Source organism: Siphateles boraxobius, unplaced genomic scaffold (genome assembly GCF_051911475.1).
Source record: "Siphateles boraxobius isolate OS27281-9 unplaced genomic scaffold, OSU_SipBor_1 130, whole genome shotgun sequence".
Classification (NCBI taxonomy): Eukaryota; Metazoa; Chordata; class Actinopteri; order Cypriniformes; family Leuciscidae; genus Siphateles; species Siphateles boraxobius.
Genome location: NW_027508734.1, coordinates 2,880,847 through 2,900,629, shown reverse-complemented (window position 1 = coordinate 2,900,629; position 19,783 = coordinate 2,880,847).

The window sequence follows — 19,783 nt, the reverse complement described above, 5'->3', positions numbered from 1 at the left end:
GTACAGATGCTTCTCTGCTAAATGGGCTTCCCTGATTTGTCCTTTTTGGAAGTCTGACACGTTACCCATTTCACCCACAGCTTGTACTAAACACAAGAGAAGAATAAAAGACAAGGATAATCACTGTGCCACTAATACCATGATTGATCTGTAGCGTGAGCATTGCTATTTTACTATACAGCCTGTTATGTAACATTTTTCTCAAAAATGTCAACATACCCACATACAAACATACAAACAGAGTCAATAATCCAGAACAGCCATGATGTTCTCATTGTCTGTTATCAGTTCACTAAATGCACTATTATAAATATGTTACTAGACCTGATGAGCTCAAAGGTTCGAAGCATTTTGTTTAGACGTAACGTAAGACAGACGTCTTTGCTTCACACATGATTGCTTAGTGTCTTACTGGAGATTTGTGTACAGATTTCATGTTCCTGGTTCTTTATATTTTATCTTGATCTATTATCAGATGCTTTTTTCAGTTTAGTTGTGACTTGTTTTCAAGCTTTTCTTTATGATTTTATCACTTGAACCAAGGGTTGTTGTTTTTTGGTATGTGTTTTGCTGTTTTTCCATGAATATTTATTTAAACTGTACTTTTAATGTAGTTTCTCCCACATCATAACCATAATATAATGTATTGCCGAAGTTAGTTTCACAGTTTATATAAGTAGTTTTATATACTTTGGTATTGTCCCTTTCTGTCCCTTAATCTTTCTTTAACATGTTACATCATGCATTAATATGAAGGTATTAGTGAATTAAGAGATGAAAAACATCTGATAGATATAAATGAGATACTTGAGGAGACTTGGGGAAGAGCGCTTTTATAGCGCAGGCTCTCCCACATTCCCATATCACACAACCCTGTTGAATACAGGCTACTATAGGCATTCCTATAGTGTCACATACACAAACTGTAAAGTCTTTAGCTTTCCTCCTCTTTCCTTCTCTATATGAAGCATCAATGGCAGCAAAAATAAAATCGTCAATCTCCTCCCTGACTCCACTGCAGCTTGACTACAGAACGACAGAAAAAGCGTTTTTTGATAGTCATTAAAACAGTCATGTTAATTTGCTTTTTCATCTTTCTCTTTCTTGAGCAATAACAAATGTTTGCTGAAAGAGAAACATTAAACTAACAAAAGTCAAGGTTCAAGAAGATCTCAACTAAAGCAAACACAGATAATGATGACTTTAAACATTTTCAACTAAACATCAACATTTAAACCTCTGTTAACCTTAAAAAGAACTTTTGCACATGTTTGGTAGAAATAAAGCCAGTCTGGTTAGTAATAAGTGAAGCTGGTAATGCTGTTTGTGGAGATGTTTAATCTTCCTCTGCTGAGATCTTCAGATTTAATGTCTTATTTTATCTTCAGTTGATTTCATCTAAGGTTCAGGCTGGAATTATAAACGTTGGGAATGCACAAAATGGGCATAGAAATATGTGCAATTTTACACACACACACACACACACACACACACACACACACACACACACACACACACACACACACACACACACACACACACACACACACACACACACATATCAGGATTTAAAAAATAAATAAACTAGGCGTAAATATGCGCACCGTACGGACACTCAACTCTAGACCGTACGTATGCACCCTTTTACTGGAGTGAGTGAAGTAATGAAGTAAACAGAATGATTTAAACTCTGTTTTACAACATAAACGCATTTAGATTAAATATGCCACTCTCAGTAATGGAGTTATGCACTCAAATGACATAAAATCATTATCCAGAATGAAGTAACAACATTTTTCAAATGAATTTAAACAGAAATATTTGTAGTGGATGTGCTGCTTTTGAACACTTGTCCTGTGTCATGTTGTGTTTTAATGTTATAACTAGCAAGTGTTGCTTGAAATGGGTTATCCTGCAGGTGAAAATGGGTTGATCTTGTGTTATTTTTGGTAAGGGTTCTGGCAAACTACAATTGAACTGATTTTATTTTGTACTTCACTTACCAACAAAATATGTTAAGTGTTGTGGGATTTATTGAGTTGTTAGTTCTCTAGTGCAACACAAGTGAAAGGCCAGCAACACAATCCGGATCTGATGAAGGACCTGCGCCTGGACACAACGACAACACATCCCTGAAGTGTCTCTCCCCTGTGAAGGCCTCCTTCCCTTTACCTCTGTACTGACAAAACGTTGTCGGGATACACGGAAGCGATACATAATCCTGTATTATACATTCTTAAGGCCAGACAAGTAGTTTGTTGAGGTCAATTTGTAAAGAAAGACTACACGTCTGTGCACATATATATTCAAACGCGAATGCCTGCTTGTGCACACCATCAGCGTTTTCACAGGTTTGCGTTTTTGAAGTTTGCGCAGAGATAATTATTATTTTATTTTTTTATAAATAAAAATAAAAATATTTTTTTATTTTATTTTTACTTGTACCCTGGAATCTATTTCAGGGTTTGTGTTCTCGAGCATCAGACACTGTTGTTGTGCGGATGAGCGGACGGATCGCATTAAAGAATTTCTATTAGCGGCCCCTAAGTTAATAACTAATGATCACTGCGATGGAAGTGAATCAATCAAAACTAACTTTAGCTGGACAATAACTTTATTCTAGAGCTGCTGTAAACCCAAAACAATCTCTGTTACTTTAATTTACTATTATCACTGTAATCTGCTTTGAAACAGTCCATATTGTTAAAAGCGGTGTATAAATGAAGGTGACTTGACTTGACTGCATTCGGGTCAGGGTTTTTCATGACTACTGTTTAATGTAGACATCCTAATGTTTAAATAGTAAATTCAAAAGTATGAATTATTGCACAATATTTTTCAACAGCATCCAGTAGCAATTATCCCGTCATGTTTAATCTAAGTGTGGTGTCCAGTTATCATCTTTAGATGGCTTTTATTTTTTTCAAAACACTTGGCACATACAGTATAAAGATACATAGATTGTTCAGTCTTCGTGTTGGACATCCTCATGCACAGCAAAATCCCCAGTGTACATATGTACACTCTTGGTGTACATATAGGTCCAACTACAGGGTGTTAAAAATGAACACTGAAGCAGTGTTGAAGTTAATGAGATAATTAAGTGATTAATTAAGTGATAATTGGCCATTAGTGGTGACACCTAATGTTAATAAGAAGAATCAATGAAGGAAAGAGAAACAACAAGAACAGAACAAAGAGTAACACAAGAAATACTGACTTCGAGCCATTTCACATTATTGTACTTATTATTACCAGTGTATTTCTATCATACATCTACACACATTCTTATTTATATTGAACAGAAGTTTAGATGGTAATGCTTTATGGTATGTTTCGATTCATGTCACCATTATGGCGATCAGTGTTTGCTTTAGTTGGGATCTGGACTCTTTGCTTTTTAACATTAGTTTTTTTTTCTGGCTGCTCCAACTCTGTGTTTATAAAGCACATGTGTTACTACTAGAGAAACCATGACATGGTTGGGGCGACAGTGGCTCAGTGGTTCATGTAGGTTGTCTACAAACCGAAAGGTTGGTGGTTCTATCCCCGGTTCCACCTGACCAAGTGTCGAGGTGTCCATGAGCAAGACACCTAACCCCAGCTGCTCCCGACGAGCTGGATGGCGCCTTGCATGGCTGACACCGCCGTGGGTGTATGAATGAATGAATGAATGGGTGAATGAGAGGCAAATATGTAAAGCGCTTTGGTGGCCATTGGGTCTGTCTATATAAATGCAGTCCATTTACCATTTACATGGGCTGTGTTTCCTGAAAGCATCGTAAGCCTATTTTGATCGTACAGACCTTTTGTTGCAATCATTCTACGATCAAGTTAGGCTTAAAATGCTTAAAACACAGCCCAGTTCATGATGGTTATGTTTAAATTATGAAATTACAATCCTGTAGTGTCCTGATTCACTCAACCAGCATTATAAACAGATTATACAAATGTTCTATTGATTACAGTAGATAATTCCAGCAGTGCTTTAATAATCTGAAGGTTTTAAAATCACACACAGATATCAAGAATCTACATATGAATCTCAACAATGGTGACAATCACACGAAAGATTCATTTTGCAGTTCAATATGGGAGCCACCAATCAAAATGCATCCATGGCTCCCATCATGCATTGCAGTATGAATAAATTATACAGCTGAATTGTCCTGTAATTTTCATTGTTTTTCCTGTTTGCATGTTTTTGTTTTTTTGTTGTTTTTTTTTTGCTATTGTTTTGTTATGACTTTTATAGCTTGTTTTGTGATGTTCAGAGTTGATCTGTGTGTTACTAGTTTGTTTATTGTCACCATTGTTGTGATTTATATGCTGATTATTGATGTTTGTGTGTCTAAACACAAGAGCTCCAGTGCATAAAGATTTTTCAAAATTGTTCATATTGCTGTTGGCTCTCAAACTGTAGAATCTCAGGGCTACAATCACCAGCACTAAAACCCAACATTAATCATTGTCCAGTTCTCTATTAAGCTACCTGCTATAGCTCAATAAACTCCCCACTGGAAGGGTTTCAGGAAAAGTACAGCGGATACAACTCGAGTCACTTTTTGAGCTTTTATTGCGAACACATAAGTTACACAATCCTCATCCACAAAGGTAGCCTGAATGCTATACGCTAGTCTGTCAGCTGTATATTAGTGACAGTTTGCGTTGGTTAGGTTGTAAACCTGCAATGAACATACAAATACCAGAATTAACTAATAAATTTACACAATCATGTGATATTAATTCTTTATCTGAATTACTAGCAATGCTAGTTCATAGTCACTCACCGGCAAGGCGTACCAATCCTGAACATCAACTAAATGAAAATGAAACCTAAAGGCAAAGATGCCTGCGCACTGTAACTAATTAAGCATACACAGACAAATAGTCTGGAGACCAGGAATAATAATAAACAAACCTATAACCTAGTAAGAATATAACATATAATATAAATATGCCTTCATTTGGAATAATAATAATAATTTTCACAAATACCCCAGAACATAATAATAACATCCATCACTAACATATATTATATATGTAAACACTAGTTATACCCGATGGAAAGTTCTACACCTCCCACTTGGTCTACTGATTTTAGAATCTAAGTAGGCCACCATAACCAAAACAGTTAAACTTCTAGATATGAAATTCTCCCCATGACCATGCAAATAACATTGCATACTTGGATATTACCGTACTATGTTACAACATGAATAACTATCTCTTCAAGTTAGTTTTAATGTCCATGAACAACACACATTGTCCTTGCTGACATTACAACCTCCTTTACCGAAACACACCACCAGCCTTCGGGAGGATGGTAGTGGGGAGAGTCTTGTTTCTTCACCGAAACACACCATGGTGGGGATCCTTTACCAACTGAAACACACCATGGTGGGGATTCTTTACTGCTCCTCCACTGGAAGCAGAACCACCAACCTCCTAACGTCCCTGTGGAGGATGGTGGAGGGATAGTTCTCCACACCTTGGTTTTTCTTGAACTGTCCGCCGGAAACTGGACAGCTTCGACATGTTCTCACCCTCACATCTCGTACTACGCCCTTCACATCAGGACACACCTCCACGACTCGACCCAGCCTGAACTGGCCCCTCAGCGCGTTCTGGTCAGCTAACCACACTAGGTCCCCCGCTGCAACATTTCTAGCAGGCGCGTGCCACTTCTGACGGATGTAGAGGCCCAGACCAGCCAGCTGGCTCCACCGCTTCCAGAACTTGTCAACCTCGATCTGGATTGCTCTCAGCCACACGACGGGGTAAGTTGGATACTTAAACCCTCGAGAGTCCCCACTGGGTCCTGCACGGCCAAGCAGAAGAGAGTTGGGAGTAATAACTTCCACGGTCTCATCTTGTACCTGGGCTCTGGCAACGATTGGTCTCTCATTTGACAGGTTAGCAGCAAGGTACAGGAGGGTCTGGAACTCCAGTGTTGTCAGGTTATCTTCTTTGCCAACACTGCTTAACCCTCTCTTGAGTACACGGACAGCTGCCTCAGCTGCCCCATTTCTGTAGGGAGAGTCTGCCGGGTGAAACACCCACATCCAGTCGGTTCCTACAGCTGCCGCCTTCTTCTGGACCTGATCCTTGTCAATGCCACTTAGAAACTCATAAAGCTCCTTTAATACTGGCCTGGCGCCCACAAAGTTTGTCCCTTGATCTGACCAGAGCTTTCTTGGGTGACCCCTGAGAGCTGTAAAGCGCTGTTATGCTTTCAGGAATCCTTCCGTCGACAGATCTTCCACAATGTCAGCATGTACTGCTCTCGAAGCCATACAGCTGAACACTACACCCCAGATTTTCATCTTTGCTCTTCGTCTTATAGTATCTTTAACAACATATGGTCCGAAAAGGTCCAATGTTGTAAACTCAAAAGGTGCGGCTGGTTCAGTTCGTTCGAGGGGAAGCTCACTCATCACCTGTTTACACATTCTCGCTTTGGTCTTTCGACAGTGCATACAGGAGTCAATGACATTTCTGGCAATCCTTGGTCCCAGCACCACCCATGCTTTAGACCTTACACGGAGGAGTGTGCCAGCAACACCCTCGTGGTTAACATTGTGGGCCTCTCGTGTGAGAAGGGTACTAATCCACGCATTGTAGGGGATCAGGGGCACACCGGTATCTCCCTGGGTAATGGTCTGGACTCTACCATGGCATTTTAGGAGCCCTGAAGCCTCATCCCTGCTGACAACGAGTCTGTTTAGAGTTGTCACAGGAAACGTAACTCCCTTCTGGGCGGCTAGGCACAGGTCTTGGAATGCAGCTTTGCGTTCCTTTACTGTCAATACTGCCTCCCACTTTGCTGGTATAGAGGCCCTGCCTACACGGGCCAACCACTTCTTCACAGCTCTGCGGACATAACCAACTACTCCACAAAGCTTAACTAGAGAACTGCACCTTGTTGGTTCCACTTGGTCTATGAGCATGGCTCCCCACAGTGTCTCCGTTTCTTTGGCTTCAGCTAAGGTCAATTTCATCCCATTTTCTGAGGACGCTGAAACCCCGCTAACTCCAACTATGGCTATTGGATCTTCACCACCAGGACTGTCAGGGTTCAACTGCTTCTTGGCTTGAGCTCTGGTGAAGACTGCCGAAAAGGCCTTTCTCTGGAGTTTACTCACCACCTCCCTAGCATCAGCTGCCACTTCTGAAGCAGACTTCATGGGCCAATCCTCGACTGGACTAGACAGGAACTCAGGACCCTCCTGCCACACAGAGTTTTCACCCAGCAATACAGGAGAGCACCCCCTCGTGACTAGATCAGCGATGTTGACCTCGCCTGGTATCCACCACCAGTCAGTTACGGGTCCAGCCTTCTGAATCTCTCCGACTCGGTTCGCAAAGAATGTCTGGAATCCGTAGCTCTCTCTCTGGATAGCCCCCAGCACCGTCTGACTGTCATTGAAGTGGTACCACTTCCCCACGTTTAACCGTCCATGCTTCAATATGTATCCCTTTAGACGTGTGGCGAAGACAGCCCCGCATACCTCAGCCTTGACTGCGTCACCTTTTTGGTTGAGGGGAGTTAACTTGGCCTTTGACTCTACGAGCCGGGTGACCACACCATTTGACGTCTCCCATCGCAAGTACAGTACAGCGCCATAGGACTCACAGCTCCCGTCAGAAAACGTGATTCCCCAGGGTTTACCCCTCCAGTCAGAGGGTGTGAGGCTTCTGTGGAACTTAATGCTATTCAAACGAGCATACTCCTTGAACATTTCAATCGCCTTTCCTCTGAGCTCGTCAGACAGAGGTTCATCCCACGTGTCTTTAGTAAGCTTGCCAGCTTCCTGGAAGGCTCTTCTCACAAGGATCACTCCTTTCTGCTTCACAGGTGTGACTAGACCGATCGGGTCATACAGCCCGGCGATCTGGCTCAGTAGGACACGACGAGTCAGTGGGTTCGGTGTCTTTACTTCCACTTCTCCTTCAGTGAGGTCAATCTCAGTCCTCATCTTCTTCTTCCTTCTGGAGAAGTTGATGGAGACCATCACAAAGAGTTTGTCCTCTTGCACGAGGTAACCAACCCCCAGGGCTTTGTTATCTTCCTCCCTTAGCTGGTTGGGCAACGTCAGAGTCATTGGCTTGGACTCTGTCCCGTCCCGCCTCCCACTTTGACCGGACCGGACCCAAGGTTTGAGGTAGATGCCTCCAGCTTTCAGTATTTTCTCTACTCCCTCTTGGATCTTGTCTAGACAGCGTGGGTCACTGTGGGACGTAAGGAGGTCATCGACGTAGGAGTCTTCCTTGATGACTCTTCTTTCCTCCTTCATTTCAGAGAACTGGGGCAACTTTGCGGTCTCGCGCATGGCAACCTGTGCAATGCACCCCGCTGGTTTGTCCCCCATGTTCACCCTCACGACAGCCTAATCCTCAATCTCATCTTCTGGTGAGTCTCTCCATAGGAACCGATGCATATGGACCTCTTGTTCCTCCAGCCAAACCGAATTGTACATCTTGGTGATGTCTCCGATGGCTGCATGTTTTCCTTCCCAGAATCTGAGGAGCACCGCTCTGATGGGATTTAGGACGTCTGGGCCTTTGAGCAAAATGCTATTCATGCTCACCCCTCTAAACTCCTGGCTGCTGTTCCAGACGAGGCGCACCGGCGTAGTCACTGAGTGGGGATTTGGAGCGGTTAAGTGGCTCACCCACCACACAGCACCTTTCCAGCCGTCCATCATGTCTTTAGTGAGCTTAACAGCAGCTCCTCTCCCCACCATCTCGTGGACTTGCCTCATGTAAGCCTCTTTCCAAAGGGGGTCTTTCACAAGCCGCTTCTCAGCCCTCAGGAACATTGCTTCCACAGCTTTTCGGTTGTTGGGAAGAGAGGCTGGGTTTTCCTTCCAAGGGTACTTCGCATCCCAGTGTGGCTGGTCGCTGTGGGCGTCTCCCTCCCTGAAGGTTAGACCTGCCTTTATTATCTCCAGCTCTTTCTCATCAGCCAGGGACATCTCCTTTCCTCCTGGTGGACACTTTCCACAGCGACACCCTCCACAGGTAGGGTCACAGGCAGCACCGATGCTATCCCATTTTAGCCACTCAAGGATCTCTTTATTGCACACTGCTGTCGTTCGAACTTCTACACTGCTTTCTTGCTCCAAATGGCATCCTGGCCTTCCCACGAAGTGTTCTTCAACTTTGACGGCTACCGACCTCATTGAGTGAGCAAAGTGCGTCTCTGACTGCCATGTTGTCACCTCCACTTCTTCGAAGAGGTCTGGATGCACACCACTCACGATCTTACCCAGAGGACCATCCCACAACACCAGGTCGCCGACCCTTTGCAGCCTTTGTGGAGCTAATCGACCTTCTCGAGTACTGATCAATAGATCGATCTTCTCTGGGCGGGCCAGTTCTCCCGGCTTAGCTTCAGGGAAGAACTGCTCTAGTCGCTCTGATCTCACCACTCGATCCACTTTGGCGATGTCTTCCATCCCGTAGCAGATCATCTCGTGAAACTTCAGGGTTCCTCTTGAGGTCCACACTTTTATTGTCACGAGATACCTTTTTGTATCAACCTTCACCTTCATCGTGCCGACACCATACACGACAAGGGAGATTGGTTCACCCTTCAGTCCGAGCCTTTCCGCAGCTTGGTGCGTAATGTAATTTGTGTCAGACGCGAGATCAACTAAGGCTCCAAGACTGTCTCCCCTCTTCGTTGTGACAGGAACGAGCATCATGAGGGCTGGATGTTCTTTCAAGCCACTCTGTTCTATCAAACCCTCGCCAGAACACACTGTCGACATTGCCTTGTTAGTACAGGCTTTGCGGACAGCCTCCAACTGGTGAGGAGTCAGTCCCAACTCAGCGAACACAGCCTCTTGCTCCTCTGTCGGACCACGAGGTCCCCTCTTTTCCCCTGCTTTGCTTTCCCTCTTAGTAGCATCTTTCTTAATTGATGCCTTAGGGCAGAGAAAATAGTGGTGGTCCACTGGAGTGTCGCCTTTCTTACACTCCTCCTTACGACATAGGAACTTAGGAGTGCAGCCACTGTCAACCCCGTGAACATCCAGGCACTTTGCACATGCTTTTGCCTTTTTCACCTGAGATTTCTTCTCCGACAGACTAGCCTTCCTGAAAGTTTTACAGCGAAACAGTTTACCTCCATGTTCTTCATCACCACACACAGCACATGGTAACTGCTTGGAGTCTCTTTTGACTTCACTTGCCGTAGTCTTAGTGAATGACTTCTTTTCTCTCCATCGGTCACCTGGTTTCTCCCGGTAGCTTGGTCGCTCAGGAGCATTAGCAGGCCATGGCTTGCTGGGCAGCAACTACTCCAACCTCACGACAACGACTTCTGGTCTTCCAGGAACAGCAAGAGCCTGTCGAAACGGTTTCCTGGGTGGACGTCGTTAACAGGGTTTCTCACACACATGAGCCACTCTCTTTTCATGACATCAGGGAGTTTGCTCTCCAAAGACCGTATCACCAGCTGATTCTGTACAGCGTCTGCGCACCCCAGGTCCGTGAGGTCCAATGCTGCCCTCTCCACCGCTAGGATTAACTCTAACGTCTCTCGTGGCTGGTGGTTCTTTACAGCAGGTCGTGATTGAAGCTCCAACACAATCTCTTCTGCCGTTTGTGCTTTGTCACCATAACGGTTTTCTAATTCCCTGAAGATATCGTTTGCATCTCTGCAGCGCAACAGTCTGAGTTCACTTTTCACAGACTCTCCTATACTGTCTAGCAAGTGAAGTTTCTTGCATTCCTTTGACCCCGTAGGTTCCGCCTGCACCTGGATACTCTCCCATTCAACCTTCCAGCGCCAATAGTCCCTCCTATCCCCGGAGAACTTAGGCAAACTTATGGGTGTGAGCCTTATTTTTGGTCGGGCCCATTGAGAGCTGTTTTCTCCACCAGCGTACAAACCAGGGCTGCTATATGGCATGCTACTACCTTGTCCCATGCTGAGATTAACGGGCGGAGCGGTACGAACACTCATCAATTGTGGCGTGCTGGCATGGGTCGGGGGTTGAGCGAAACTGACACCAAGTCCACTATCAAACCGTCTTGACTGCAGGTTGGGCTGTAACGTCTCTTGGGGGTTACTGTGTGTGGTAGATGCTACATACCTGCTCTGAGGTCGACTAGTGACAGTAGAAACTTGAGCAGCACATGTAGAGATGCTTGCTCTATCAGAGAACATGAATGAAGGTGAGCTCGTAACATATATAGTTCCCAGCTCGTCAGTGGGCGGATTGATGAAAGCATGCGGGGCGTTAACAGGTGGAGTAGAAATAGCAAGGCTTACTGGTTGGGTAAAGGTGATGTTATCTGCAGCTGTAAGGCTGTCGATAGCTCTTGTGACAGGCCCACCAACCGCATCATTGGCTCCCACATCTTCATCCTCTTCCTCCTCACCTCCGTCTACATCATCTTTTAGGTCTTTACTGTTCCTCTTCATGACCTCATTATCACGTCGGCATGTCCACTCATCCATCAGTTGTTCCTTGACCTCTCTTAATGATAAAAAGAGCATCCATTTCTCCTTTCCATGTGGCCGATAGTCTCTCCAAGTGTACACAGCCTCCCTGAGTTCATGGAGTTTCCTATCCAGCTTACCACTCTCGACCCCTTGCTGCGTCCATGGCACTATCTCACCTTTCCCGAGCGCCTCAGACCGATCAAGAGCAGACTTGAACTGTGTTACAAGAACGTCTATGTCCGGCGCTGCATACTTAGACCACAGCATTTCCATGATCTTGCTCTCAGATTCAAGGAACCTTTGCTCACTGGCATCTCTCCTTGGCAGGGCATCCCTGAACTCACTGTCTTCACCCGTAGGGTTTATCTGGCTCTGTGCGTCAACATATTCATTACTGACATCGAGGAGTTTGTCATAATCATCCTTCAATCTCGCTAACTCTTCAGACAACTCAACTTCACGTAAACGGCAAGCACTAACGTTAAGGCGGTTTATTCGTGTTGTAAAGTTTCGTTGCGCATTTGAGCGTTTTCGCTTTAAGCTCTCTAGATCTGGCTTGTCATCTGCCATTTTGACCTTTTCTTTATTTTATTTATCTTCTTACTTCTTCTTTTTCTGTTTTTCTAGTGAACAGAATCTCTAAAATCACCTTTTAGAAAAATGACTTGTTCAAAAGAATCGTTCAAAAGAATCGTTCAAAAGAATCGTTCGTTCGCGAACAACACAGACGTCTTCGCCAGCTGTTATGGCTAATAGCGGCGTTACAAAGTCACTATATTAGCACCACGGCTGTCATCATAATCCACACAGTCCTACTCACGGTTGTGGAAGTTATTCAGGCTTTTAACGGCCCCGTTAGTCCTCGACTTCGGCTCTTCCGTTGTAGTGGTGTTGTTGACGGTCGCTTTAGAATCTGAATCCGATCACGGCGCCGGTCATCAACAATGGCTTTCTTCCGCTCGGGATCCGCGTACTCTCTTTCACGGCTCCGACGACGGTTTACAACTGTCCAGTTCTCTATTAAGCTACCTGCTATAGCTCAATAAACTCCCCACTGGAAGGGTTTCAGGAAAAGTACAGCGGATACAACTCGAGTCACTTTTTGAGCTTTTATTGCGAACACATAAGTTACACAATCCTCATCCACAAAGGTAGCCTGAATGCTATACGCTAGTCTGTCAGCTGTATATTAGTGACAGTTTGCGTTGGTTAGGTTGTAAACCTGCAATGAACATACAAATACCAGAATTAACTAATAAATTTACACAATCATGTGATATTAATTCTTTATCTGAATTACTAGCAATGGTAGTTCATAGTCACTCACCGGTAAGGCGTACCAATCCTGAACATCAACTAAATGAAAATGAAACCTAAAGGCAAAGACGCCTGCGCACTGTAACTAATTAAGCATACACAGACAAATATTCTGGAGACCAGGAATAATAATAAACAAACCTATAACCTAGTAAGAATATAACATATAATATAAATATGCCTTCATTTGGAATAATAATAATAATTTTCACAAATACCCCAGAACATAATAATAACATCCATCACTAACATATATTATATATGTAAACACTAGTTATACCCGATGGAAAGTTCTACAATCATATAGTCAAATAAATAGACTCTGAATGACATCAGTGAATCAGGTCACTACGTGATGATAATGTCAACATCACAACATATTGTAAGCAGGTTTCTCGTGCAATAACAAATGTGCTTTATAAACACAATGTTGGAGAAGCCAGAGAAAAACTAACAATAATAAAATTAAAAGGTTCAAGAGCCCAACTAAAACAAACACTGATCACCATAATGGTGGCTTGAAATGAAAAATTCCATAAAACATTGCCGTCTAAACTTCTGTTGATTCTCAATAACTTTTGTAGATGTATGACAGAAATACACTGGTAATAATAAGTGCAATAATGTGTAAAGGCTCGAAGTCAGTAGTTCTTTTGTTTCTCTTTTTTCCGTTCTTGTTGTTTCTCTTTCCTTCAATGATTCTTCTTATTAACATCAGGTGGACTACTAATGGCCAATCATCACTTAATTAATTACTTAATTATGTCATTAAGTTCCACACTACTTCAGTGTTCATTTTTAACACCCCGTAGTTGGACCTATATGTACACCAGGAGTGTTAATTTAACACTGGGGATTTTGCTGTGTGTGTCATTATTATTTAAAACACATAGCCATGTCATTTCACCCATATAATCAACATTTTATTACTCAAAAAATGAATACATGGACCTTTTCAAATCCCACCAGTGCTTGTCTTATTAATATCTGTTAAAGTGAACAACATCAGGTCCTCAAAATTGCAGAAATTTAAACCCAAGCTATAGATGTTTTATTTATTTTTAAATGGACTTGGCTCATATAATATTATGTATTTACCATGTTGCAAATTTATTCCAAAAGTCAGTAGTGTGATTAACAAATGTCGTGACTGATCTGTAAGAGTGGCATTACAGTTTTCATCAGATTTCCACATATCCACAAACCATCAGTCAGTCATTCCTCCAGAACAGACATGCATGTTCTCATTATCATTGAACTATATAAATATGTTGCTAGTCTCGATGAGCTGAAAGACTAAAACATTTGTTCAGACAAAACAATCTTTGCTTTGCAATCTTTGCACATGGTTTGACAGAAGTACAGTATAGATTTTATCGATCTTTTAACATAGTTTATACCACATCTCAGTCATAATATATTGCCTTTTTCTTTGAGAAATTATTCTTTTTAAAGTTATTTCTGTCACTTGCACTCAAATACTATTCTCTCTTAGTATTTTCTTGTTCATTTCTGCTCACTCACTCATCAGGACAGACTTCACAGCAAAATCCCCAGTGTTAAATGAACACTGAAAAGTGGTGAATTATATAAACTCTGAGCAGAGTGTTAAATGAACACTGAAGCAGTGTTAAAGTTAATGAGATAATTAGAATAACATCAGACATGTTTGTATGATTAAACTGTAAAATCAGTTAATCTATTGGTACTCAAATGCAGTAATGAATACTTAAATAATTAGTTTTTTTTATGATGTATGCAATTGAATTAATAGTAAAATTCAATAAAATCAAATTGAATAATCCATACATAATTTATTTAAATAATTCAGTAAGGATTGTTATTATTCAATTAAATTACAAAAGGAATATTACATTCAAATTTGATGAAATTTTACTATTAATTAAATTACAAAAATCTTAAAAATAAAGGCTTGAATCGACAATGCTCAACAATCACTTACATATTCACTTAATTATCTCACTACAACACTGCCTCAATGCTACTTTTACTCTTTGTAGTTTTGACACTACAGGATTTTCCTGTGGGGTTGAAAGGGTTAACAGTGTAAGATAAAAAGACACAGCCATGAAATGTATTTTAACAGTAAAAAACTGTAAGTTAAAAACACTGTAGCCAGTAGTTTACTGTAAAAGAGTTTTGTGTGTCACCTTTGTGCTGAAGAGTAGAGCCTGTGTTTCAGTCCAGGAGAAGAACAAGAAATATTGATGGTATTCTGCATGTTGCTTTATACTCAGCAGGCGGTGATCGTGTGGTTGCTGATCCAGTGAAAATATCTTTATTTAAAATATATTTAGTGGACTCAAAAGAATAAGTTCACAGTAATAATATTCTCACATTACTAGCGCATTATTATTATTAGTTTATGAATGTAATGGCAGTTGACCAATTTAAGATTCTGCAGATGAAACGAGTTAACTCGAGTTTTAATTTGGTACATGGTTTCTTTACAGCAGGGATGGGCAACTCCGGTCCTCGAGGGCCACTGTCCTGCAGAGTTTAAATCCAATCCTGACAAAAATTATTTTTTTAGTAATCTTGAACACATTGATTAGCTTGTTCAGGTGTGTTTAATTAGGATGGAGCTAAACTCTGCAGGACAGTGGCCCTCGAGGACCGGAGTTGGCCATCCCTGATTTACATTAACATACAGTATATTACAGTAAAGAACAATGTTGCCAGTATTTTACCATTAATTTACAGGTCAAAGTTTTACAGTGTACATAGTCATAGTCGTACAGACTGTTGTTCTTAAAACACCAAAAACAAATTGTCTGTAAAGGATGTACAGATGCTTCTCTGCTAAATGGGCTTCCCTGATTTGTCCTTTTTGGAAGTCTGGCACGTTACCCATTTCACCCACAGCTTGTACTAAACACAAGAGAAGAATAAAAGACAAGGATAATCACTGTGCCACTAATACCATGATTGATCTGTAGCGTGAGCATTGCTATTTTACTATACAGCCTGTTATGTAACATTTTTCTCAAAAATGTCAACATACCCACATACAAACATACAAACAGAGTCAATAATCCAGAACAGCCATGATGTTCTCATTGTCTGTTATCAGTTCACTAAATGCACTATTATAAATATGTTACTAGACCTGATGAGCTCAAAGGTTCGAAGCATTTTGTTTAGACGTAACGTAAGACAGACGTCTTTGCTTCACACATGATTGCTTAGTGTCTTACTGGAGATTTGTGTACAGATTTCATGTTCCTGGTTCTTTATATTTTATCTTGATCTATTATCAGATGCTTTTTTCAGTTTAGTTGTGACTTGTTTTCAAGCTTTTCTTTATGATTTTATCACTTGAACCAAGGGTTGTTGTTTTTTGGTATGTGTTTTGCTGTTTTTCCATGAATATTTATTTAAACTGTACTTTTAATGTAGTTTCTACCACATCATAACCATAATATAATGTATTGCCGAAGTTAGTTTCACAGTTTATATAAGTAGTTTTATATACTTTGGTATTGTCCCTTTCTGTCCCTTAATCTTTCTTTAACATGTTACATCATGCATTAATATGAAGGTATTAGTGAATTAAGAGATGAAAAACATCTGATAGATATAAATGAGATACTTGAGGAGACTTGGGGAAGAGCGCTTTTATAGCGCAGGCTCTCCCATATTCCCATATCACACAACCCTGTTGAATACAGGCTACTATAGGCATTCCTATAGTGTCACATACACAAACTGTAAAGTCTTTAGCTTTCCTCCTCTTTCCTTCTCTATATGAAGCATCAATGGCAGCAAAAATAAAATCGTCAATCTCCTCCCTGACTCCACTGCAGCTTGACTACAGAACTACAGAAAAAGCGTTTTTTGATAGTCATTAAAACAGTCATGTTAATTTGCTTTTTCATCTTTCTCTTTCTTGAGCAATAACAAATGTTTGCTGAAAGAGAAACATTAAACTAACAAAAGTCAAGGTTCAAGAAGATCTCAACTAAAGCAAACACAGATAATGATGACTTTAAACATTTTCAACTAAACATCAACATTTAAACCTCTGTTAACCTTAAAAAGAACTTTTGCACATGTTTGGTAGAAATAAAGTCAGTCTGGTTAGTAATAAGTGAAGCTGGTAATGCTGTTTGTGGAGATGTTTAATCTTCCTCTGCTGAGATCTTCAGATTTAATGTCTTATTTTATCTTCAGTTGATTTCATCTAAGGTTCAGGCTGGAATTATAAACGTTGGGTATGCACAAAATGGGCATAGAAATATGTGCAATTTTACACACACACACACACACACACACACACACACACACACACACACACACACACACACACACACACACACACACACACACACACACACACACACACACACACACATATCAGGATTTAAAAAATAAATAAACTAGGCGTAAATATGCGCACCGTACGGACACTCAACTCTAGACCGTACGTATGCACCCTTTTACTGGAGTGAGTGAAGTAATGAAGTAAACAGAATGATTTAAACTCTGTTTTACAACATAAACGCATTTAGATTAAATATGCCACTCTCAGTAATGGAGTTATGCACTCAAATGACATAAAATCATTATCCAGAATGAAGTAACAACATTTTTCAAATGAATTTAAACAGAAATATTTGTAGTGGATGTGCTGCTTTTGAACACTTGTCCTGTGTCATGTTGTGTTTTAATGTTATAACTAGCAAGTGTTGCTTGAAATGGGTTATCCTGCAGGTGAAAATGGGTTGATCTTGTGTTGTTTTTGGTAAGGGTTCTGGCAAACTACAATTGAACTGATTTTATTTTGTACTTCACTTACCAACAAAATATGTTAAGTGTTGTGGGATTTATTGAGTTGTTAGTTCTCTAGTGCAACACAAGTGAAAGGCCAGCAACACAATCCGGATCTGATGAAGGACCTGCGCCTGGACACAACGACAACACATCCCTGAAGTGTCTCTCCCCTGTGAAGGCCTCCTTCCCTTTACCTCTGTACTGACAAAACGTTGTCGGGATACACGGAAGCGATACATAATCCTGTATTATACATTCTTAAGGCCAGACAAGTAGTTTGTTGAGGTCAATTTGTAAAGAAAGACTACACGTCTGTGCACATATATATTCAAACGCGAATGCCTGCTTGTGCACACCATCAGCGTTTTCACAGGTTTGCGTTTTTGAAGTTTGCGCAGAGATAATTATTATTTTATTTTTTTATAAATAAAAATAAAAATATTTTTTTATTTTATTTTTACTTGTACCCTGGAATCTATTTCAGGGTTTGTGTTCTCGAGCATCAGACACTGTTGTTGTGCGGATGAGCGGACGGATCGCATTAAAGAATTTCTATTAGCGGCCCCTAAGTTAATAACTAATGATCACTGCGATGGAAGTGAATCAATCAAAACTAACTTTAGCTGGACAATAACTTTATTCTAGAGCTGCTGTAAACCCAAAACAATCTCTGTTACTTTAATTTACTATTATCACTGTAATCTGCTTTGAAACAGTCCATATTGTTAAAAGCGGTGTATAAATGAAGGTGACTTGACTTGACTGCATTCGGGTCAGGGTTTTTCATGACTACTGTTTAATGTAGACATCCTAATGTTTAAATAGTAAATTCAAAAGTATGAATTATTGCACAATATTTTTCAACAGCATCCAGTAGCAATTATCCCGTCATGTTTAATCTAAGTGTGGTGTCCAGTTATCATCTTTAGATGGCTTTTATTTTTTTCAAAACACTTGGCACATACAGTATAAAGATACATAGATTGTTCAGTCTTCGTGTTGGACATCCTCATGCACAGCAAAATCCCCAGTGTACATATGTACACTCTTGGTGTACATATAGGTCCAACTACAGGGTGTTAAAAATGAACACTGAAGCAGTGTTGAAGTTAATGAGATAATTAAGTGATTAATTAAGTGATAATTGGCCATTAGTGGTGACACCTAATGTTAATAAGAAGAATCAATGAAGGAAAGAGAAACAACAAGAACAGAACAAAGAGTAACACAAGAAATACTGACTTCGAGCCATTTCACATTATTGTACTTATTATTACCAGTGTATTTCTATCATACATCTACACACATTCTTATTTATATTGAACAGAAGTTTAGATGGTAATGCTTTATGGTATGTTTCGATTCATGTCACCATTATGGCGATCAGTGTTTGCTTTAGTTGGGATCTGGACTCTTTGCTTTTTAACATTAGTTTTTTTTTCTGGCTGCTCCAACTCTGTGTTTATAAAGCACATGTGTTACTACTAGAGAAACCATGACATGGTTGGGGCGACAGTGGCTCAGTGGTTCATGTAGGTTGTCTACAAACCGAAAGGTTGGTGGTTCTATCCCCGGTTCCACCTGACCAAGTGTCGAGGTGTCCATGAGCAAGACACCTAACCCCAGCTGCTCCCGACGAGCTGGATGGCGCCTTGCATGGCTGACACCGCCGTGGGTGTATGAATGAATGAATGAATGGGTGAATGAGAGGCAAATATGTAAAGCGCTTTGGTGGCCATTGGGTCTGTCTATATAAATGCAGTCCATTTACCATTTACATGGGCTGTGTTTCCTGAAAGCATCGTAAGCCTATTTTGATCGTACAGACCTTTTGTTGCAATCATTCTACGATCAAGTTAGGCTTAAAATGCTTAAAACACAGCCCAGTTCATGATGGTTATGTTTAAATTATGAAATTACAATCCTGTAGTGTCCTGATTCACTCAACCAGCATTATAAACAGATTATACAAATGTTCTATTGATTACAGTAGATAATTCCAGCAGTGCTTTAATAATCTGAAGGTTTTAAAATCACACACAGATATCAAGAATCTACATATGAATCTCAACAATGGTGACAATCACACGAAAGATTCATTTTGCAGTTCAATATGGGAGCCACCAATCAAAATGCATCCATGGCTCCCATCATGCATTGCAGTATGAATAAATTATACAGCTGAATTGTCCTGTAATTTTCATTGTTTTTCCT